The sequence below is a fragment of the Lissotriton helveticus genome, chromosome 4_1, assembly GCF_964261635.1.
Source record: "Lissotriton helveticus chromosome 4_1, aLisHel1.1, whole genome shotgun sequence".
NCBI classification, from domain to species: domain Eukaryota; kingdom Metazoa; phylum Chordata; class Amphibia; order Caudata; family Salamandridae; genus Lissotriton; species Lissotriton helveticus.
In genome coordinates, this window is record NC_136063.1 from 600857442 (window position 1) to 600882611 (window position 25170).

General features: G+C 43.6%; 2 pseudogenes; both read right to left on the minus strand.

Moving 5' to 3' along the window:
• Positions 1–2502: 2502 nt before the first annotated feature.
• On the minus strand, positions 2503–4203 carry LOC144829993 (18S ribosomal RNA; annotated as a pseudogene).
• A 14266-nt stretch (positions 4204–18469) lies between these two features.
• Positions 18470–20170, minus strand: LOC144829994 (18S ribosomal RNA; annotated as a pseudogene).
• Between the last annotated feature and the right edge of the window lie 5000 nt (positions 20171–25170).

Below are 25170 nucleotides of genomic sequence, written 5' to 3' on the forward strand. Positions count from 1 at the left end.
CCTATCCTCCGTTCTCTATCAATGGCTTCCTTATCAACAACAAATTCTTCCTTTCATCTTGTCCATGTAATCTTGTCCATGTAATGGGAGGTTCTCCTTTATTCTGTAAAAATGTCATAGGAAGCCCAAACTACATAAGTATATTTTACTCCCCAAAGAAATAGAGCATAAATACCTTCAGAGTCCAGGCACACAGATAAATGTAAACCAAAGAAAATGATTTGGAACACCAACAACTCAACAATATAACATGATGTCAATGGACTTATTCCCAAGAACAGCTGATCCATTTTTTTTTAAAAATAAGAAATATTGTCCAATGAACACAACGATAAGATCACTCTTGCAATAGAATTGCAGTTTATACCTCTGCCACCCGACATCCAATAGAATAGGTCATAGTTTCGACCAGTGAGAGCATGTGGTACCCTTGAGCCGGTCTTTCCATGCTCTCCATCATCCAATGAAAAGGCACATCCACACACTCCACCCAGGAGGTGGTAGGCTCAAATCGGTCCCTCCGTGCTCATGAATGTGCTCCAGGTGACGCTCTCCAAAACGCTCTTATTGCCAATAAAAACAGTGCGCTCAATCTGGTAACTCTGTGCTCTTGAGCAATTCCAAAATGGCCAAAGGTGAAAGAGAAAGGTAAGCAAGTCTGCAGTAATAGTAGTATATCATCTACTGTTATCATCAAAAGGTTCCATGAAAGTATACACAGGCAACCATAGTCACATGTTCAAATTGAAGATGAGTACATAAATAGAAATGGTATTGTTACTGTGCTGCAGTGATGACAGAAACACTTCTACAACTCATCACAAATGTTGCAAAGTGTGACGATTTGGGTGTACTGTATGATATGGCTGTGGAGCCTTATCATGGAGTATACTCACAGATACTATCTTGGGTACAGTCAGTATTGTTTACTTATCCTTATCTCAACCCTGGGTAGCCGTGACTGCAAGCAGTAAGGCTTGGTAAATGAACTTAGTTTAAATCATTTAACAGCACCAAACAACAGAATAAGAAAGTCATACACCAATAAAGATACACAACAGTACTTTATAAAAATAGTGTCTTTTCAATAAATTTTTAGAGACCTTGATCATAAAAATCCACCAGAGGGTTCCAGAGATATAGCTTTTAGAATTATTCTATCACTTTTAAATGTAACCGCAAAGAAGCATTGGTCAACAAAAAGTTTGCAAACTTTTCAAAAGTTTGACAGAGTTAGTGTGGGGACTTTGGCCCAGGCTAGGTGACCAAATCTGGCTTGGAAAAGTCTAGAGATACTTTGGACAGTTACCTGGCCACCACAGTATTTTTAAAGCAAGTTCCAAACTTTACAAGATGACCACTATAGATATCAATTTAGTGGTCCTGATGCTGAGGATACAGGCAAAGGATGCTCCGGCTGTGGTGTGGTTGACAGGTGTGTTTCTGTGGTGGTCCCTTAGTCCAGGGGTGATGAATAGAAACATTTGCTATATTGATTGTGATTCCTCTACATTGCAGTAGCTGGCCAGCCGATACTATGCTATTGGTCATGTTACACCTTGGTTGGGATGAAATACTAAGTGGGGCTGGTGTCCCTTGAGTACGATTAATTTGGACTTTTAAAGCCCTCCAGAGTCCGTCAGAAATGGGTACAACTTTTGGCTATCTCAAATGTGTCCTTGCTTGCACTTGGCGACTGGTAGTGGCCAAACTTCTGTGGTGGCTACCAACTTGTTTGTTTGGGCTCCTTTAGATCTTGTGTCCCCAGAGGTGGTTCTGGGTGATCAGCTGACTGATCTTTATAGTTACTGCTGTGGGTTAAGGTGGGAAACAAATTTTTCCACGAGCCAGAAGCCACAGGCACAGTTCCAGTCTCACTAGCCAAAAGTACAGTAGGTGCGGTCCTCTCAACAGTGCAGCCTCTCTTTGTGTGGGTTAAGGGCAGCAGGGCAGTCCTTCTTTAGTACTTTCTTCGATTCCAGTGTGATATGAGCATTGTAATGTAAACTCCGTCATAATGTAACTGGAGCCTATTCATGCCATCCTGTAGTCTGGGGGTAGCCCGCCGCTTGCTCTGGTTGGAGTCACCAGAAGAGCAGGTGGCTCCCACATCCTGCATGCCCCCGCAGAGAGGAGCCTGAGTCTCTTCGCAGCCCCTGCTTCTTCCCATCCAGGCTGCCCTGACTCTTGAGAAGGGCCACTCATCTCTAATCTGAAACCTGGTTGGTCCAGGAGCGGGAGAGCCTGGGGATGGCAGGGCCTTCAGGGGTGGTTCCATGTCATTTGGTTTCCCCGTGGGGTCATGCTGGGTGAGCATGGGTTACATCTCGGCAGGGCTTTCATTCAGAGGGGCTAGTGCCATCCCGGTCCCTCAAACATATGTTGGTCAGGTCCCCCGGGTGGAAGAGCCCACCCCACAGGGCCCTGTGCCTATGGGTGTTTTTCATCTGGGAGGCAGCCGAGGATTTCGAGTTGGCACCATCAGTTGCTCAGGCTGCTCATTAATGATCCTTCTGCAGGTTCACCTACGGAAACCTTGTTACAACTTTTACTTCCTCTAGGTAGTCGAGCTTTCGGCACTTCTCCAAGGCTGTTACCAACCACAGCAGGTCTGATCCGAGGACCTCACTATTCCTCGACGGACAGTGTGTACAAAGGGCAAGTACTAAATCAACACAAGCTTACACTTACTGGGAAATCCGCGTTCATGGGACAAAAATACAATCCCCAATCCCTATCATGAAGGGGGTTATCCGCACCTGTCAGCAGAGGTTAGACACATGCTGATCCATTTAGTGCAGTGCACGTGCAGGCCCGGTCATCTAAGGCCATCACAGACCTGTTATTGCACAGTCTCAAGTGACTGGACATCAATAGTCCCTCTATGAAGTTGAATGCCGAACACTGGGGGGCGCGTTATTAGTTATCATGAGGAGTCTTATTTATTATTGGAATTAACTAGACAAATCACTCCACCAACTAAGAAGGGCATGCACCACCACCCACAGAGTCGAGAAAGAAGTATCAATCTTTCAATCCTTTCTGTGTTCTGGTCAGTTCAGGTTTCCTGTGGTGAGTCAAATTATGCTGTATGCTTCCCTTCATTTTATTCCTTTAAGTTTCAGCTTTGCAACCATACTACCCCTGAACCTAGCGACTTTGGTTTCCCAGAAGCTGCTTGGTGGGTCATAGGAATAACACTGCCAGATCGCTTGTCAGCATAATGTATTGTTGTAACTACAACAGTATCTGATCGTCTTCAAACCTCCGACTTTCGGTCTTGATTATTGAAAAAAAGTTTGACAAATGCTTTTGCTTTGGTTCATCTTGTGCCTGTTCAAGAATTTCACCTCTAGCAGCACAATACAAATTCTCCCAGTTCCAAAAACCAACAAAATATTCAATTATTCCTGGTTGAAGTATTCAGGCAACTGACCTGCTTTGAACACTCTAATTTTGCAAAGTAAGTGCTTCTGACCCCAAGGACAGTCTGTCGAGAGCATGAAAGGGACGCAAAAATGCAGGGGTTGGGGCAGGCGGCTGCTCGTCTCATGGCAGACCACCAGCTTGTTTCAAAGATCTGACTACAAGCTTTTTAACTGCAGCAACTTTAATATACGCTATTGGAGCTTGAATTACCAGGACTGCTGGCACCAGACCTGCTCTCCAATGGATCCTCATGAAGAATTTAAAGTTTACTCATTACACTTATAGGGCCTCAAAAGAGTCCTGTATTGTTATTTTTCATCGCTAACTCCCGAGTAGGGAGTTGGTAATATGTGCGCCTGCTGCCTTCCTTGGATGTGGTATGCCACTTCTCAGGCTCCCTTTCCAGAATTGAACCCTGATTCCCGTTACCCATGATCACCATGGTAGGCACAGAAAGTACCATTGAATGTTGATAGGACATCTGAATGCATTGTCTCTATCATAGGTATGTGCGATTGTTACAAGGTTATCTAGAGTCACCAAAGTGGATGGGTGAGCCCAGATTGGTCTTGGTCTGTTAATGCACGCATTCCCTGATGTCAGCGCTCATTGGCATGTATTTTCTCTAGAATTACTACAGATATCCAAGTGACAAAGCAACCATAACTGATTTAATAAGCCATTTGCAGTTTCACTGTACTGGCCATGTGTACTGACAAGTGCATGTCTTAATCTGTGAGGCAAGCATATGATACTGGCAGGATCAACCAGGTAGCCGCACCTGCTGGACAGTGTTTGGAAGCTTTGTGCCAATCCCTGACTGACGTTAGATCCCTCCAGAGCCTGCTGGGGGGACAGGTGTGGTCACACAGGCTCTGAGTGGCCCAGCCATCTCTGCAGAAGGAAGGCGCAGAGTGAGTGAGATACAAGGGTGCTGGCTCGGGCAGCGAAACACCCTACATTCCAAGCTACTGCGGAAATGCACTGGGTGAAGAAGGGAGGTGGTGTGGCACACAGGTGCCCAGACTGCCAAGCAGCATACGGGGCTTGGCTCCACCCGACCCATTGCATTCTAGTAGGTCCATTGGGGGGCACAAGCTGTCATGGGTGCTCAACCTTCACTCTGCTTGGTAGGGGGAATGTCCTCTGTGAAGGGCATGCCCTCAAGTTGGACATTCCCTTATGAGGTGGAAGGTCTTTGTTTGACACAACAGCTGAGGCTGGCCAAGAAGTCCATCCCTAAATGGACAAAGCATGTCCAATTGATCAGATATACAGCATTGTCTGTACCCTCCCTGGGAAGTACTACCTGTGCAGAGATGTTGACTTGGGTCCCTACCTACTCTTGAGGAAGGAAGGCACGTAGGAAAGGCCCATCAGACAGGGCTGGGAGGCAGGCATGGGCTTGGGCCACTGGGGTCCCGGCAGGTTGGCCCGGGCCCTTGGGGTACCCGGATGAAAATGACTGGACTGCAAGGGGGTCTGGAGTACCCTGTCCCTAGTAACCCAGAGGAAGGCTACCCCTTATCTTGTAATCAGTGAGCACTGAGTCACAGAGGGACCCGAAGGCAAGAACACACCGTCTGGAGCCCTGGCTGAGGTTGAGGAAGCAAATGAGCCCTCATTAGGACTTCCAGGGTATCCCGGCCATTTGGACACCCCATTGGAAAACATGGCACACAACTAAATGCCCGAGGGGCTCGGAGCAACCGGGGCTGCGAGGGGGGGGCCCTAACAGAGCTCCAGCCAGGGGCTCTCAAGAGCATTAACATGCCAGCAAAGTGGGTGAGGCCTGCTTGGGCCCGATGGACCCCCATCCCGGGCCCTTGGTGGTGTGGCAGACCAGAAAATATAGTCCTGGCCTGCCTGTACCAAGCCACAGTGAGGAAGCCTCCCAAGCCTGCGGGACCCCGTCACAGGTGCTTTGCTACACAAAAGGCTGGACGGGCTAGTGAACGGAGAGCCCAGGATTGTGGCCCTCACCCCAGGGCCCACCAGGGTTTTGGTCAGAGCTTCTGAACTGGGCCAAGTAGGAGTTGCTGTCCCAGGTCCGACGGATCCCCGTCTTGGGGCCTTGGTGGTGGGCAGGCTGGAGGATGGAGGCCAAGGTGGTAGCACCCACCCTGGGCCCCAGTGGTGCCCGGAGCCATGTCAGGGCTCCAATACCCAGCCCCACAGGGTGGGTGTGTCTTCCCCGGGGCCGACAGGCACTGGGGCCCAGTTGGAGCTCCTGGAAAAATGTACTCTGCCACTCACTATGGCAAGTCAGATTTTGTCAGTTTGAGCTATATTTAGTGCTTTTTCAACTATTCTGGTGAGTTGACAATGGTCACACAATTTGAGATCAGTTTATTGGGGTCAAGTACATCACACTTGGGTCAAGTAGATTAGAAGCAGTGGTTATTTGCACATCCCTGAATTTGTGGGTACCCATACTATCATGTGAATTAGAGGGCATTTCTCAAAATGACTTCTTTCTTACACATGTTCTTACATTTGAGAGGAGCAAATGCAGAGAAAAACAATTAGTAATAACACTTGTACTACTATTCTGTGTTCCCCTAGTTTTTGGACCCTAGCTCAGCTGGCAGCTAGGGAAACCTATCCAACTTGTACTTTTATGAAAACTAGACACCTAGGGCTATTCCAGGGTCGGCTGATTTGCATGGCTCTTACCACATTGTACTACCCAGAATCCCTTGCAGACCTCAAACTTTGACTACAAAACATATTTTCTTCATAGTTCTGTGATGGAAAATTCTGGAATCTGTGGGAGCCACAAACTGTATTGGATCCGGTATTCCCCCAAGTATCTCGATATAAATTTGTGTGGGTAGACCTTGTACCCATGACAGGAAATGACCCAAAATGCAACATGAATGCAGCACATTTTTCCACCAAAAACTGACCCTTTTTTCCATTTCACTTTCAATGTAATAACTTAAGCCCACCATGGGGGCGATCATAATTACACAAAAATAATGTCTCTGGCAGCAGGGGAAGCTCTTCCCCTGCTCCCAAGGGTGAAAAATAAAAACAGTAAAATGTACACAGCAGAGGAATTTCCTGGCTGCGTGCAGAGGATGGAAGGTTCCCATCCTCTGCACACGCCCATCTTTATGGAGGACAGAACCAAACCATCCGCCGCACAGAACGGGTTAAACAGTTTTACGTCAGTCATTTGTGGATTTGTCCTTGATATTGGTGGTAACAAGTAAACAGATGTTAGTCTGCTGTATCAAAATATGTTGGGTCTTATTTACAAGACTTTTAAGCCAACAGTGCTCACTTTTTGAGACACCCTGGCAACGCATTTTGTAGCCCCAAGAAAAGTAAAGCTAACCAGCATGACTTTTCATGTCCTTGTAAATACGGCCCCTTTTCATGCAGCATTTTGTGTGAAAAGGGCGTGCCATGGCTTCTGATGTTGTTATTCCCCCGCAGCACTCATGGCTTCTGCTTCATTCCCTGATTTACAACCTTGCGTAAACAAGGAATGCGACAAAATACTACTCCTCCCCAGTGGAGGCATAGGGAGGCGCAATGAGAATTCTTTTTGTTTTTCCTCTTTCTATGCGCACTGCATTCTGCAGCAGGCATAGAAAGAGGAAAACACCTCCAGGGATTGTTTTTGTGCATGAAGGTGTCCCTTCCTGCACAAAAACAATCTCCCCTAGAACGCAGACACCCTTGCACCATGGCGCAAGGGTGCTTGCGCTGGCGCATTGCAGCCAATTGGAAGCCAGAGCAGGGGAAAGCACAGGAATGCGACATATATTGTAAATATGACGCATTCCTGTGCTTTGAAAGTATCTCAGTGCAGCGCAGCCAAATGACTTTCGGTGCTGCGCGGAGTCACTTTTTTGTAGAAAAGGCCCATTGTCGGTAAACAGTGTCAGTAGCGTTCGAGTTTGGCAGCAGTAATTTGACCACTGCTTGATGTCAGCACAAAGTACACCTGTTAATATAGTTTTAATTTTTGCAAGCGGCACTTGTATGAATAACATTTTGCAAAGAAAAAGTAAAAAGAAGGTCAGATGACAGCTTTTAATGCTGATGAAGTAAAATACCAGATGCATTAAAAAAAAGTATACTGCCGATGGAGTGCAGCAGAAACTGATCAGAGATGCCAGAAACTTATTGGTTAAGAAATGTGTCTGAACAAACGTTTCTGCCTTTTACCGTATCTAGGCCTATGGTAAAAAATAAAAAAAATAGGCCATTTGCATGCAAAATCGAAACGCAGATGAGATGGAAGCACACGTATGCTGAAAGAAATGCCACTTGGAAGCTGATGAATTACAATTATTTTGATTGGCAGTTTGAAATATGTTCAACAGTTGACAGCATCTATATAATCCGCTACCCGAGGGACAAGATACGTTTAAAAAAGAAAAAAATTACCAAGTACAGTTGTACTCACGTTATTAGCTACGAGTTCATACATGATTGCCTTAGAGCAGTGACTGTTGTTTCCATTCATTACGAGGAAGACGCCATGTTTGTTTGTAGTTGTCCAGAACAGCTTGTGCTACTGCAGAGATTAAAAAAATCACTAAGTATTGATCTTTAGACCTTGATGAAAAGGCATTTTGTGAAAAGCAATCCTACAAATTGATCGTACCAGGCGGTGGTGGAAATTAAACGCTGAGCAGCAGAAGTAACCAGAGGGTGCTTGCCCTAAAATCAGAACAGAAGCTTAAATGAAATTTCATGTTTATGAACGGTACATCTGTAGTGGCATGTTAGCACTTCCGGGCTGTCCAGCTCACATTACCTCCCCATCTCTATGCCCTATCATTATTTCTCCCGCCCCTCTCACTACCTGTTTCTTCTGGTATCCATTCCTTTATGTATCCTAATGAAAAAGCGACGCTCATACTGGAGGAACGTGCATCTCGTACACGAAGAGTGGAACTCCGGCTTCTGGCGGCATGGATTTACTCTTCCCGTTGTGTTTTCTTAGTACTAATTGCAGTTCACGTGGCTTGTGTTTGGAGTTGGGTGAACACTGCAATCCATTTGTAATTCCTTAGTATCATTGAGGTATTGAAGCCAGAATGACGTAGTACTTAGGTCTGCAGGAGAGATGTTAAGGTTTTGCCGTAGGGCAGTGCCGCAGGCCTTCCTGCTGCGCTGTGCTGCCCTACGGTAAAAGAAAAGGGCAGGAATGCGGCGTATCTATCAGATATGAAGTATGCCTGTTCTTTTTTCCTGTCCTGGCGCAAAATGGCTGCCGTGCGTCAACATAGCCACCTTTGCACTATGATTATTTTTGTGCAGTAAAAGAAACCTTCCTGCACAAAAACAATCACAAGAGTCTTTTTCTTCTTTCTATGTGTGCTGCAGAATGCAGCGCAGTTATAAGAAAACAGAAAAATGAGGAGAAATACCAATATTTAGCCTTGTTGTGCCTTTCTTATGCCTCCTCTGGGGAGGTGGAAGTTGTTGGCGCTGCCTCAGAGTTACAGTTTCTCAAAAATCTGGAGCAGTGTCAAAAAGCCATGGATGTTGCTGGGAATGCCCCCAGCAACACCCAATGCACACCCCTTTAACACAGAAAATAATGTTAAAGGGAACAATAGTTACAAGACTGCATTAAGCAAAAAAAGTGGCTTAGTGCTGTCTCGTAAACATGGAGCAGGCTCCTGCTCCACTGAAATTCACACAAAATTATGTTCCGGCGGCACAGGAAGCCACATAAATGAGGCCTTTAGATTGTGTTCTTTTTTTTAGTATCTACATCTACTTGTTAATCCTCAGCTGTTTAAGAGGATCTGGTTTTTAAATGATTATTCATAATGTCAGAAAAAAAAGAAAAATGGTTTCAGGGTTTCTCACGTCTCCCGAATTAGATCCATGTTTTCTATATATTGTTTTGTACCCACTTGTCTGTGTTGGATCCTGATTTCTGGAAGAAGATGTGGGGCAGCAGTCACAGAAGAGACATTACTCTTGTCCTCCTTCTAATAAGAGAGTTATGAGCACATCATCAAAAGAAGCCAATGTAGAGATTTTTAATCAGAAGAGCAGCATTTTGTATAGATCATCTTATCTTAAGCTTCCTCGTGGGGAAGGAAGGAAGGAAGGAAATAACAATCACCAGTGAGGAACGATTCCGTCAATTTCATAGGCTGTCTATTTTAAAAGCTGTTTCTCCAGGATTCAAGTTCTATTCAAGAGGGAATAGAAGGACCTGGATACATACTCATTTCCATTTTTATGGGGGTACAATAACTTTGTCACTAGTAATTGCATCTCTTTTGGCTAATTTAACCAGGCGTAGGATTTTGTGATTTCAGATCCTGTGGACAAAAAAAGCTGAGGGTTATTTGGAAAGCTTGTGGAGCTAAATCTGTTCATGAGTGCAGAGATTCATGCAATGGCCTTTAGTTAAAACATATAATCTTTAGGTTGACATCAAGGCTACATTTTAATTAATTGTGGCCTTTGAAAAATTGAGAGCATTAGCAATGGCATCAAGATATGTAGTGGCTGCCTTTCAACATCTACATTTGAGGGGATAGAAAAGGACTGCATTTCAGAAACGTTATCTGCTGAGGGTGCACATTCTAGTAGGAATCTATTTGGGAAGAAATTGTAGTCAGTTGAAATCATTTAAGAATGAGAAACATACTAAGAGGCTTATTATGAGTCTGGTGGTCCACGGACCCGGCACAAATTCTAAAATATGGGAGAGGGGTCCTACTCAACCAAGGGGACAGGACTCCAAAAATAGACACTTATGTCAAAAGAATAGAATAAGGGCATACACGTCATCTCTTATCCGGTATAGGTTTGTGAATAGGACTAAGGAGCACACTAGGAGACTTTTAACTCCTGACAGGTCAACCTGGAATTTTGCAAGCACGAATTGACGAGGTGCTGCCTTATGCAAAGCCCACATGTATTAGGACTTTCTATCGTTTTGAGGGCCAGAGCTCCAGTGGCCTTGACAACACGGATCAACAACCAAGCGTAATGAATGAGGTTGTAGTCCCTGGCTTTCGCATTTTGTTCGCCTGTCTGTATTGAATCGGTAAACAGTCTAAATATCGAGTTTTTAAATTTCACCTACAATAATATCGAGTTGGAAATATCATAGGGACACAATATTGAAATCAAGAATATCGACGACCAGAATTCTTCACCTGAAGATAAGAAATATTGTTTTTCCTAATATCAAAGTTAGTATTATCAATAGCAAAAATATTGATGCTACTAATATCGATATTTATATCAGTGTTATGTATTTATTATATATTTTATATGTCTGTGTTTATATTTTTTGTTAATTATTGTACTAGTTTTAGCATCTATGTATAACATTTTTAGACGTTAGTAATTTGTTTTAATGTAAGTTATGCGTTTTAGTACCGTAGCGTGTTGTGGGTTTATAGGGGAAGAGGTTGGGAAGTAATTTAATTGGAATTAAGTAATTATTTATTTTTATTTGTTGGTATTAATAATTAATTTTTATGTTGAATAATTATTAATTGGTAAATAATTTTTATTAATTGGTAATTCGATGGACTAGAGGAGTCACAGTGTGGCAAAGGAATAAAATCCAGGATAAAGCTGACAAATCTGTATTAGTGCAGCAGAACATCTGCATTCAACCAGGCAGTCAAAAGAGAAGTGAATCTAAACATCATATTTTCTAACAGGGAACCATGAAGAGAGTCCCTTAATTAAACATAAACATTATACAAACTACAAAACTTAATTGAATGTAAACTCATTACAACACTCCATCCCTCTTAAAATACAGAAGGAAAGAAAAACCATTCACAAGTAATATCCTAACAGTTATGAATAAAATCTCAATATATGCTGGGAGCATGTCTGTTCCTACCCCTGTTCTCCACCCTGGAAGACGCTGAATAACACACATGCTCACTATAGCCATTGATCTGCTTACTCACCACTTCACCCTCATTTTGCTGTCTCAAAACTACATTTCCACTAACACTCTGTTGTGTCACTTCAACTGCAGTGTCCACTCTTCTTCCCTCATCACCAGAACCATTCACAACTTCTCCCTCTGATGGATTGTCAACCTTTAGAACAAAATCTGTCACTAACATTACAACTCTCCACACAACTAATTTTTTCTAAATGTGTCATATTTTTGGATTTAGCAACCCTTCTTACATTCCATACTTTACCATCATGCATAGCAACGCTGTTGAAAAACACCTTAATGACCTTAATCGCCTTTCCATACTTGGGCTCCCTTTTGTGGAGTATACTATGGTTTGAGAATCATCACCCAATCACCCACAATAATCATAGGTTATTTAATGATGTATTTACCATCATACCATTCTTTAGGCTTCCTCTCCTATAATCTATAATCTATCATCACTAAAGCAAACCTAGCTTCTTGAGGTAAAGAAGAAAATGGGCCAGAAATGCCATGCAACAGGTTTCAACTGTGCTGATTTAACCTTTAAGGTTTTCTCACCATTAACACATTGATCACACTATCTTACTAGCCTGTCTGTGATCTGTCTATACCTGGCCTCCAAAAACACGTTCTGATAAGTATCTTCCGAAACGACATGCCAATATGCTCTTTATGACCTAAGGTGGGTCTGGTGGCTCAGTGGACTAATGCATCCATTGCAACGGCCTGTGTTTGACCTCATGGTCACAGGTTCAAATCCTGGCGGGTCAATTCAGCCTTTCATCCATCTGAGGTCAATAAAATGACTACCATTGAGTTGGGTAACAATAAATATCTGTTATTCAGTGCCAAGAGACCTATAGGTGAACGTGCGCTTTACAAATACACATGTTATGTAAACTCACTTTCTGTATATTAACCAAATGAACACACTTGCTTTCTTTGAATAATTATTCACCTTCTACATCCTATGCTCCTGAAACCTTCCAAAATTGTAATAACTCTTGAGAAATCAACTCCTTCCTAGGCCAACCTTCAATCAAACAATTCCTTATCTGTTGCCATAACGTATCTCTCATTTCACTCTATGCGCACCTTTCTGAAATAGCCTCAAAAGCCCTAGCAACTAAATTTTTTATAGTAGCTATAATTTCCACTTCACTCCTTACATTCATATCCTCCAACCAGTAAGGTAGCCTTGATAAGCAATCAGCGGCCATGTTGCACTTTCCAGAAACAAATTAAACTTTAAAACGTTACTTTTGTAGCCTTGAAGTTAATATGGGAAAGAGCACAGTGGCGTTCCAACCCCCCACCAGGTGATATATGGCCCGATTCACAAAGGTACACTGAGATTAAAGTCTAAATTTATGACTTTCGGTATTCTCAAATAGCATTTATGAGTAGTAAAGTTAGACTTCTGTCTCAGTTAATCCTACATTTTGGTCTTAAGTGTAACTTTTAGATATCAATTAAACTTAAGACCAAAACTTAAGTTTAACTGAGACAAAAGTCTAACTTTACTACTCGTAAATGCTCTTTGTGAATTCCAAAAGTCATAAAGTTAGACTTTCGCCTCAGTTTACCTTTGTGAATTGGGCCCAATATATTTACCAGCAGTTTGTGATTTGTCCTTAATGTGAATTGACTTACCCACACATAATTTCTGAAATGCTCAACAGCCCACACACACACCAACAATTCTATTTCAATCACTGCATACCTCTTCTCAGTATCATTTAAGGTCTAAGACAAAAAATCTACATTCCACTCTTCTTTACCACTCACACAACCAACTACATACATGCTAGCATCCACAGTAAAAATACATTCTTCTTTTAAACAGAAAGGCTTCAATGTAGGTGCCTCCAAAATATCTCACTTAGCACACTGAAAAGCCTGTTGCTGTTTTTCAGATAAAACAAATGGCACATTTTTTCTTGTCAATTCCCTCAAAGTTTTCATTTTGGTGGCAAAATTCCTAATGAACTTGCTATAATACCCACGCCACCCCTTGAATGAGAGGAGTTGTTCCATAGTTTCGGATGCAGGAACACTGATTATAGCATCTACAATAGATTTCTTGGGCACAACTCAATTTACCAGGCAAGGAATGGCCTAAATAATCCACAGAATTATGGAACCATTTTCATCTAGAGGTTTTGCGAGTCAGACCAAGTTTTTTCAACCTTTTATTTATTTATTTTTATTTATATCATTTATAAAGTGCGCTGTTACCGGGCGGTGTCCTGGCGCTGAAACGATATGTTTTCTCCACTATAGAACAAGTTGTTATTTTTACAGGTCAAAAAGCCATGTTTTGATGTTTTTCCTGAAACTCAGCAAGTTAGTGCTTTCTTTCAGTGGCAAGGGCAGTTTGTTCCAAATAGTGGAGGCTCCGAAGATAAAGCTGCGTCCTCCCCATCGAGCTTTCTTAATCCGATCCATCTTAATTAGCCCTTTATTAGCTGATCTTAGCTGTCTGCCAGGCATGTAACGTTGGAAATGTTGTTGAAGGAAGGATGGACCGAATCCATTCATTGCCTTGAACACCATACATAGTGCCTTAAACATAATACGTTTCCGTATTGGGAGCCAATGCAATTTCCTCAATTCCTGAGCCACCGGTGCAAATTTCGGTAGGCCGGTGATCAGTCGAGCAGCAGCATTTTGCAGATATCTGCAGTTTATTAAGAATCCCCTGCTGAGCTTGCAGAAAGATGCTATTGCAGTAATCAAGGCGGGACAGCACAAGTGCTGTCACCACCGTTTTCCTGCAGCTGGTAGATAGAAAAGGTAGAATTTTCCTAATCGTTTTCATTGTCCAGTGAATGGAGGATGTTAGGGCATTAACTTGTGGTTTACATATTTCATTAATATGTTCCAAATGCTCTTTTTCATCCTTTGAAAATATTAAAATGTCATCTTGTAAACACCTCCCCAAAGTTGTCTACATCCTTTAAAATATGGAATATAACCCTTTGGAATACTGATACTGCAGAAGCTAATCCAAACTGCATCCTTTTTAATTGATAACGTCCTAGTGGTGTATGGAATGTAGTTAATTGTTTTGAGTCTTCTGTAAATTCAATCTACTGGTAGGCAGATCTTAAATCTAATTTGTAAGATATTTTAGTACCTTCAAGCATACAAACTCATTTACTAATATTAGGTAAGGGTTGCAGCCTACCATAATATTAGCATTTAGTGTTCTGAAAACCACACTCAATCTTAGCTTTTGATCCACCTTGCATGCCAAAACGATTGAAGACACCCAGTCAGATTACTCAATCTCTTCAATTGTGCCTTCATCCACCATTTCATTCAACATGTTCTTGAGTTCTCATCTTACATTAATTGCCTCCCTAAGCTTTTGTTTAACAGGCATTGCACCTTTCTTGATTTTAATTCTATGAGAAAAGTCAGTCAGCTTCTCTAAAGTGTCTTTGAAAACATTTGAGAATTTCCTCACTATGTAAGATTTTTTACTCACATCCGTAATATCTGTCACTGGTTCTTTACTTCTGGATTTCAGAATTATTCCCAACTTCCATTGGTCCATCAACCTCAATACAATGACTCTTTTTTATAGCCACATGCAATTTTATGTTAGCACTGGTACCTTTAAATTCAGTTTCAACCCATTCAAAACCAATTAATTCAATAGTGGTACTATCAAACCTTTCAGAAATATATCAGATCTTCATAGTTTCTTAAGATCCAAAACATTTTCAAACTTCTCCATTAAGTATTTCTTTGTGATGATGGTCCAGGGTGATTCAGAATCAGCCATGAGCTCCAAAGCGATGCCCACGATCACAACTTTACATTTATGAGGTATCCTAATTGGCTACCGTTCCTCACCAACACAGGAATCATTGACCGACAACGCAAAACCAGAATTGGAATCCTCATTGTTAGTAATACATAAAACTTTCTCTCTCTGTGGCGTAACATTTCTTTTTTTACATCCTTACACACACAGACAAAATGATGCACACGTCAACACTTTTTACACTCCTTGCCTATTGCAGGACACCATGCAAATGAAACAATATGATTATAAGTAGCACATGTGTAACATACAACATCCTTCTTGACTTTCTTCCTAAAGGTCCCATTATTACGGTGAGCATTGTTCATGCTACACACAGCAGTTTTACTCACACTGCACACTTCTTCAGGGCTGTTGACATTTATACTCTTACTATTTATCAAGGTCATCCATTTTTCTGTTTGCTCTAATGCCTTAGCAGTGGCAATAGTATCCTCCAATTTGGATCACCCATGACCCACAACTGTTCCTGTATTGTTTTACTTTTGACATACACAATTATTTGATCCCTAATCATCTCATCCACCATGGGACCAAAATTGCATTTCATAGAAAGGGCCTTCAATGCAGTGAGAAACTAATTAAAAGACTCTCCTTCCATCTGTGCACAGGTATAAAATGTAAACCTAACAATTCATAGTGGGTTTAAATTGATACTCAATCCTCAATAGTGCCTCCTCATAAGCATCAATATCTCCTTGACTTTCCAATGGGTCAACTTGTAATAAAATTCTGAAAACAACATGACACTCAGACTTAGGACAATAGACCAAAATGTTTTTTATCTCTCTGCTCCTATCCTCCGTTCTCTATCAATGGCTTCCTTATCAACAACAAATTCTTCCTTTCATCTTGTCCATGTAATCTTGTCCATGTAATGGGAGGTTCTCCTTTATTCTGTAAAAATGTCATAGGAAGCCCAAACTACATAAGTATATTTTACTCCCCAAAGAAATAGAGCATAAATACCTTCAGAGTCCAGGCACACAGATAAATGTAAACCAAAGAAAATGATTTGGAACACCAACAACTCAACAATATAACATGATGTCAATGGACTTATTCCCAAGAACAGCTGATCCATTTTTTTTTAAAAATAAGAAATATTGTCCAATGAACACAACGATAAGATCACTCTTGCAATAGAATTGCAGTTTATACCTCTGCCACCCGACATCCAATAGAATAGGTCATAGTTTCGACCAGTGAGAGCATGTGGTACCCTTGAGCCGGTCTTTCCATGCTCTCCATCATCCAATGAAAAGGCACATCCACACACTCCACCCAGGAGGTGGTAGGCTCAAATCGGTCCCTCCGTGCTCATGAATGTGCTCCAGGTGACGCTCTCCAAAACGCTCTTATTGCCAATAAAAACAGTGCGCTCAATCTGGTAACTCTGTGCTCTTGAGCAATTCCAAAATGGCCAAAGGTGAAAGAGAAAGGTAAGCAAGTCTGCAGTAATAGTAGTATATCATCTACTGTTATCATCAAAAGGTTCCATGAAAGTATACACAGGCAACCATAGTCACATGTTCAAATTGAAGATGAGTACATAAATAGAAATGGTATTGTTACTGTGCTGCAGTGATGACAGAAACACTTCTACAACTCATCACAAATGTTGCAAAGTGTGACGATTTGGGTGTACTGTATGATATGGCTGTGGAGCCTTATCATGGAGTATACTCACAGATACTATCTTGGGTACAGTCAGTATTGTTTACTTATCCTTATCTCAACCCTGGGTAGCCGTGACTGCAAGCAGTAAGGCTTGGTAAATGAACTTAGTTTAAATCATTTAACAGCACCAAACAACAGAATAAGAAAGTCATACACCAATAAAGATACACAACAGTACTTTATAAAAATAGTGTCTTTTCAATAAATTTTTAGAGACCTTGATCATAAAAATCCACCAGAGGGTTCCAGAGATATAGCTTTTAGAATTATTCTATCACTTTTAAATGTAACCGCAAAGAAGCATTGGTCAACAAAAAGTTTGCAAACTTTTCAAAAGTTTGACAGAGTTAGTGTGGGGACTTTGGCCCAGGCTAGGTGACCAAATCTGGCTTGGAAAAGTCTAGAGATACTTTGGACAGTTACCTGGCCACCACAGTATTTTTAAAGCAAGTTCCAAACTTTACAAGATGACCACTATAGATATCAATTTAGTGGTCCTGATGCTGAGGATACAGGCAAAGGATGCTCCGGCTGTGGTGTGGTTGACAGGTGTGTTTCTGTGGTGGTCCCTTAGTCCAGGGGTGATGAATAGAAACATTTGCTATATTGATTGTGATTCCTCTACATTGCAGTAGCTGGCCAGCCGATACTATGCTATTGGTCATGTTACACCTTGGTTGGGATGAAATACTAAGTGGGGCTGGTGTCCCTTGAGTACGATTAATTTGGACTTTTAAAGCCCTCCAGAGTCCGTCAGAAATGGGTACAACTTTTGGCTATCTCAAATGTGTCCTTGCTTGCACTTGGCGACTGGTAGTGGCCAAACTTCTGTGGTGGCTACCAACTTGTTTGTTTGGGCTCCTTTAGATCTTGTGTCCCCAGAGGTGGTTCTGGGTGATCAGCTGACTGATCTTTATAGTTACTGCTGTGGGTTAAGGTGGGAAACAAATTTTTCCACGAGCCAGAAGCCACAGGCACAGTTCCAGTCTCACTAGCCAAAAGTACAGTAGGTGCGGTCCTCTCAACAGTGCAGCCTCTCTTTGTGTGGGTTAAGGGCAGCAGGGCAGTCCTTCTTTAGTACTTTCTTCGATTCCAGTGTGATATGAGCATTGTAATGTAAACTCCGTCATAATGTAACTGGAGCCTATTCATGCCATCCTGTAGTCTGGGGGTAGCCCGCCGCTTGCTCTGGTTGGAGTCACCAGAAGAGCAGGTGGCTCCCACATCCTGCATGCCCCCGCAGAGAGGAGCCTGAGTCTCTTCGCAGCCCCTGCTTCTTCCCATCCAGGCTGCCCTGACTCTTGAGAAGGGCCACTCATCTCTAATCTGAAACCTGGTTGGTCCAGGAGCGGGAGAGCCTGGGGATGGCAGGGCCTTCAGGGGTGGTTCCATGTCATTTGGTTTCCCCGTGGGGTCATGCTGGGTGAGCATGGGTTACATCTCGGCAGGGCTTTCATTCAGAGGGGCTAGTGCCATCCCGGTCCCTCAAACATATGTTGGTCAGGTCCCCCGGGTGGAAGAGCCCACCCCACAGGGCCCTGTGCCTATGGGTGTTTTTCATCTGGGAGGCAGCCGAGGATTTCGAGTTGGCACCATCAGTTGCTCAGGCTGCTCATTAATGATCCTTCTGCAGGTTCACCTACGGAAACCTTGTTACAACTTTTACTTCCTCTAGGTAGTCGAGCTTTCGGCACTTCTCCAAGGCTGTTACCAACCACAGCAGGTCTGATCCGAGGACCTCACTATTCCTCGACGGACAGTGTGTACAAAGGGCAAGTACTAAATCAACACAAGCTTACACTTACTGGGAAATCCGCGTTCATGGGACAAAAATACAATCCCCAATCCCTATCATGAAGGGGGTTATCCGCACCTGTCAGCAGAGGTTAGACACATGCTGATCCATTTAGTGCAGTGCACGTGCAGGCCCGGTCATCTAAGGCCATCACAGACCTGTTATTGCACAGTCTCAAGTGACTGGACATCAATAGTCCCTCTATGAAGTTGAATGCCGAACACTGGGGGGCGCGTTATTAGTTATCATGAGGAGTCTTATTTATTATTGGAATTAACTAGACAAATCACTCCACCAACTAAGAAGGGCATGCACCACCACCCACAGAGTCGAGAAAGAAGTATCAATCTTTCAATCCTTTCTGTGTTCTGGTCAGTTCAGGTTTCCTGTGGTGAGTCAAATTATGCTGTATGCTTCCCTTCATTTTATTCCTTTAAGTTTCAGCTTTGCAACCATACTACCCCTGAACCTAGCGACTTTGGTTTCCCAGAAGCTGCTTGGTGGGTCATAGGAATAACACTGCCAGATCGCTTGTCAGCATAATGTATTGTTGTAACTACAACAGTATCTGATCGTCTTCAAACCTCCGACTTTCGGTCTTGATTATTGAAAAAAAGTTTGACAAATGCTTTTGCTTTGGTTCATCTTGTGCCTGTTCAAGAATTTCACCTCTAGCAGCACAATACAAATTCTCCCAGTTCCAAAAACCAACAAAATATTCAATTATTCCTGGTTGAAGTATTCAGGCAACTGACCTGCTTTGAACACTCTAATTTTGCAAAGTAAGTGCTTCTGACCCCAAGGACAGTCTGTCGAGAGCATGAAAGGGACGCAAAAATGCAGGGGTTGGGGCAGGCGGCTGCTCGTCTCATGGCAGACCACCAGCTTGTTTCAAAGATCTGACTACAAGCTTTTTAACTGCAGCAACTTTAATATACGCTATTGGAGCTTGAATTACCAGGACTGCTGGCACCAGACCTGCTCTCCAATGGATCCTCATGAAGAATTTAAAGTTTACTCATTACACTTATAGGGCCTCAAAAGAGTCCTGTATTGTTATTTTTCATCGCTAACTCCCGAGTAGGGAGTTGGTAATATGTGCGCCTGCTGCCTTCCTTGGATGTGGTATGCCACTTCTCAGGCTCCCTTTCCAGAATTGAACCCTGATTCCCGTTACCCATGATCACCATGGTAGGCACAGAAAGTACCATTGAATGTTGATAGGACATCTGAATGCATTGTCTCTATCATAGGTATGTGCGATTGTTACAAGGTTATCTAGAGTCACCAAAGTGGATGGGTGAGCCCAGATTGGTCTTGGTCTGTTAATGCACGCATTCCCTGATGTCAGCGCTCATTGGCATGTATTTTCTCTAGAATTACTACAGATATCCAAGTGACAAAGCAACCATAACTGATTTAATAAGCCATTTGCAGTTTCACTGTACTGGCCATGTGTACTGACAAGTGCATGTCTTAATCTGTGAGGCAAGCATATGATACTGGCAGGATCAACCAGGTAGCCGCACCTGCTGGACAGTGTTTGGAAGCTTTGTGCCAATCCCTGACTGACGTTAGATCCCTCCAGAGCCTGCTGGGGGGACAGGTGTGGTCACACAGGCTCTGAGTGGCCCAGCCATCTCTGCAGAAGGAAGGCGCAGAGTGAGTGAGATACAAGGGTGCTGGCTCGGGCAGCGAAACACCCTACATTCCAAGCTACTGCGGAAATGCACTGGGTGAAGAAGGGAGGTGGTGTGGCACACAGGTGCCCAGACTGCCAAGCAGCATACGGGGCTTGGCTCCACCCGACCCATTGCATTCTAGTAGGTCCATTGGGGGGCACAAGCTGTCATGGGTGCTCAACCTTCACTCTGCTTGGTAGGGGGAATGTCCTCTGTGAAGGGCATGCCCTCAAGTTGGACATTCCCTTATGAGGTGGAAGGTCTTTGTTTGACACAACAGCTGAGGCTGGCCAAGAAGTCCATCCCTAAATGGACAAAGCATGTCCAATTGATCAGATATACAGCATTGTCTGTACCCTCCCTGGGAAGTACTACCTGTGCAGAGATGTTGACTTGGGTCCCTACCTACTCTTGAGGAAGGAAGGCACGTAGGAAAGGCCCATCAGACAGGGCTGGGAGGCAGGCATGGGCTTGGGCCACTGGGGTCCCGGCAGGTTGGCCCGGGCCCTTGGGGTACCCGGATGAAAATGACTGGACTGCAAGGGGGTCTGGAGTACCCTGTCCCTAGTAACCCAGAGGAAGGCTACCCCTTATCTTGTAATCAGTGAGCACTGAGTCACAGAGGGACCCGAAGGCAAGAACACACCGTCTGGAGCCCTGGCTGAGGTTGAGGAAGCAAATGAGCCCTCATTAGGACTTCCAGGGTATCCCGGCCATTTGGACACCCCATTGGAAAACATGGCACACAACTAAATGCCCGAGGGGCTCGGAGCAACCGGGGCTGCGAGGGGGGGGCCCTAACAGAGCTCCAGCCAGGGGCTCTCAAGAGCATTAACATGCCAGCAAAGTGGGTGAGGCCTGCTTGGGCCCGATGGACCCCCATCCCGGGCCCTTGGTGGTGTGGCAGACCAGAAAATATAGTCCTGGCCTGCCTGTACCAAGCCACAGTGAGGAAGCCTCCCAAGCCTGCGGGACCCCGTCACAGGTGCTTTGCTACACAAAAGGCTGGACGGGCTAGTGAACGGAGAGCCCAGGATTGTGGCCCTCACCCCAGGGCCCACCAGGGTTTTGGTCAGAGCTTCTGAACTGGGCCAAGTAGGAGTTGCTGTCCCAGGTCCGACGGATCCCCGTCTTGGGGCCTTGGTGGTGGGCAGGCTGGAGGATGGAGGCCAAGGTGGTAGCACCCACCCTGGGCCCCAGTGGTGCCCGGAGCCATGTCAGGGCTCCAATACCCAGCCCCACAGGGTGGGTGTGTCTTCCCCGGGGCCGACAGGCACTGGGGCCCAGTTGGAGCTCCTGGAAAAATGTACTCTGCCACTCACTATGGCAAGTCAGATTTTGTCAGTTTGAGCTATATTTAGTGCTTTTTCAACTATTCTGGTGAGTTGACAATGGTCACACAATTTGAGATCAGTTTATTGGGGTCAAGTACATCACACTTGGGTCAAGTAGATTAGAAGCAGTGGTTATTTGCACATCCCTGAATTTGTGGGTACCCATACTATCATGTGAATTAGAGGGCATTTCTCAAAATGACTTCTTTCTTACACATGTTCTTACATTTGAGAGGAGCAAATGCAGAGAAAAACAATTAGTAATAACACTTGTACTACTATTCTGTGTTCCCCTAGTTTTTGGACCCTAGCTCAGCTGGCAGCTAGGGAAACCTATCCAACTTGTACTTTTATGAAAACTAGACACCTAGGGCTATTCCAGGGTCGGCTGATTTGCATGGCTCTTACCACATTGTACTACCCAGAATCCCTTGCAGACCTCAAACTTTGACTACAAAACATATTTTCTTCATAGTTCTGTGATGGAAAATTCTGGAATCTGTGGGAGCCACAAACTGTATTGGATCCGGTATTCCCCCAAGTATCTCGATATAAATTTGTGTGGGTAGACCTTGTACCCATGACAGGAAATGACCCAAAATGCAACATGAATGCAGCACATTTTTCCACCAAAAACTGACCCTTTTTTCCATTTCACTTTCAATGTAATAACTTAAGCCCACCATGGGGGCGATCATAATTACACAAAAATAATGTCTCTGGCAGCAGGGGAAGCTCTTCCCCTGCTCCCAAGGGTGAAAAATAAAAACAGTAAAATGTACACAGCAGAGGAATTTCCTGGCTGCGTGCAGAGGATGGAAGGTTCCCATCCTCTGCACACGCCCATCTTTATGGAGGACAGAACCAAACCATCCGCCGCACAGAACGGGTTAAACAGTTTTACGTCAGTCATTTGTGGATTTGTCCTTGATATTGGTGGTAACAAGTAAACAGATGTTAGTCTGCTGTATCAAAATATGTTGGGTCTTATTTACAAGACTTTTAAGCCAACAGTGCTCACTTTTTGAGACACCCTGGCAACGCATTTTGTAGCCCCAAGAAAAGTAAAGCTAACCAGCATGACTTTTCATGTCCTTGTAAATACGGCCCCTTTTCATGCAGCATTTTGTGTGAAAAGGGCGTGCCATGGCTTCTGATGTTGTTATTCCCCCGCAGCACTCATGGCTTCTGCTTCATTCCCTGATTTACAACCTTGCGTAAACAAGGAATGCGACAAAATACTACTCCTCCCCAGTGGAGGCATAGGGAGGCGCAATGAGAATTCTTTTTGTTTTTCCTCTTTCTATGCGCACTGCATTCTGCAGCAGGCATAGAAAGAGGAAAACACCTCCAGGGATTGTTTTTGTGCATGAAGGTGTCCCTTCCTGCACAAAAACAATCTCCCCTAGAACGCAGACACCCTTGCACCATGGCGCAAGGGTGCTTGCGCTGGCGCATTGCAGCCAATTGGAAGCCAGAGCAGGGGAAAGCACAGGAATGCGACATATATTGTAAATATGACGCATTCCTGTGCTTTGAAAGTATCTCAGTGCAGCGCAGCCAAATGACTTTCGGTGCTGCGCGGAGTCACTTTTTTGTAGAAAAGGCCCATTGTCGGTAAACAGTGTCAGTAGCGTTCGAGTTTGGCAGCAGTAATTTGACCACTGCTTGATGTCAGCACAAAGTACACCTGTTAATATAGTTTTAATTTTTGCAAGCGGCACTTGTATGAATAACATTTTGCAAAGAAAAAGTAAAAAGAAGGTCAGATGACAGCTTTTAATGCTGATGAAGTAAAATACCAGATGCATTAAAAAAAAGTATACTGCCGATGGAGTGCAGCAGAAACTGATCAGAGATGCCAGAAACTTATTGGTTAAGAAATGTGTCTGAACAAACGTTTCTGCCTTTTACCGTATCTAGGCCTATGGTAAAAAATAAAAAAAATAGGCCATTTGCATGCAAAATCGAAACGCAGATGAGATGGAAGCACACGTATGCTGAAAGAAATGCCACTTGGAAGCTGATGAATTACAATTATTTTGATTGGCAGTTTGAAATATGTTCAACAGTTGACAGCATCTATATAATCCGCTACCCGAGGGACAAGATACGTTTAAAAAAGAAAAAAATTACCAAGTACAGTTGTACTCACGTTATTAGCTACGAGTTCATACATGATTGCCTTAGAGCAGTGACTGTTGTTTCCATTCATTACGAGGAAGACGCCATGTTTGTTTGTAGTTGTCCAGAACAGCTTGTGCTACTGCAGAGATTAAAAAAATCACTAAGTATTGATCTTTAGACCTTGATGAAAAGGCATTTTGTGAAAAGCAATCCTACAAATTGATCGTACCAGGCGGTGGTGGAAATTAAACGCTGAGCAGCAGAAGTAACCAGAGGGTGCTTGCCCTAAAATCAGAACAGAAGCTTAAATGAAATTTCATGTTTATGAACGGTACATCTGTAGTGGCATGTTAGCACTTCCGGGCTGTCCAGCTCACATTACCTCCCCATCTCTATGCCCTATCATTATTTCTCCCGCCCCTCTCACTACCTGTTTCTTCTGGTATCCATTCCTTTATGTATCCTAATGAAAAAGCGACGCTCATACTGGAGGAACGTGCATCTCGTACACGAAGAGTGGAACTCCGGCTTCTGGCGGCATGGATTTACTCTTCCCGTTGTGTTTTCTTAGTACTAATTGCAGTTCACGTGGCTTGTGTTTGGAGTTGGGTGAACACTGCAATCCATTTGTAATTCCTTAGTATCATTGAGGTATTGAAGCCAGAATGACGTAGTACTTAGGTCTGCAGGAGAGATGTTAAGGTTTTGCCGTAGGGCAGTGCCGCAGGCCTTCCTGCTGCGCTGTGCTGCCCTACGGTAAAAGAAAAGGGCAGGAATGCGGCGTATCTATCAGATATGAAGTATGCCTGTTCTTTTTTCCTGTCCTGGCGCAAAATGGCTGCCGTGCGTCAACATAGCCACCTTTGCACTATGATTATTTTTGTGCAGTAAAAGAAACCTTCCTGCACAAAAACAATCACAAGAGTCTTTTTCTTCTTTCTATGTGTGCTGCAGAATGCAGCGCAGTTATAAGAAAACAGAAAAATGAGGAGAAATACCAATATTTAGCCTTGTTGTGCCTTTCTTATGCCTCCTCTGGGGAGGTGGAAGTTGTTGGCGCTGCCTCAGAGTTACAGTTTCTCAAAAATCTGGAGCAGTGTCAAAAAGCCATGGATGTTGCTGGGAATGCCCCCAGCAACACCCAATGCACACCCCTTTAACACAGAAAATAATGTTAAAGGGAACAATAGTTACAAGACTGCATTAAGCAAAAAAAGTGGCTTAGTGCTGTCTCGTAAACATGGAGCAGGCTCCTGCTCCACTGAAATTCACACAAAATTATGTTCCGGCGGCACAGGAAGCCACATAAATGAGGCCTTTAGATTGTGTTCTTTTTTTTAGTATCTACATCTACTTGTTAATCCTCAGCTGTTTAAGAG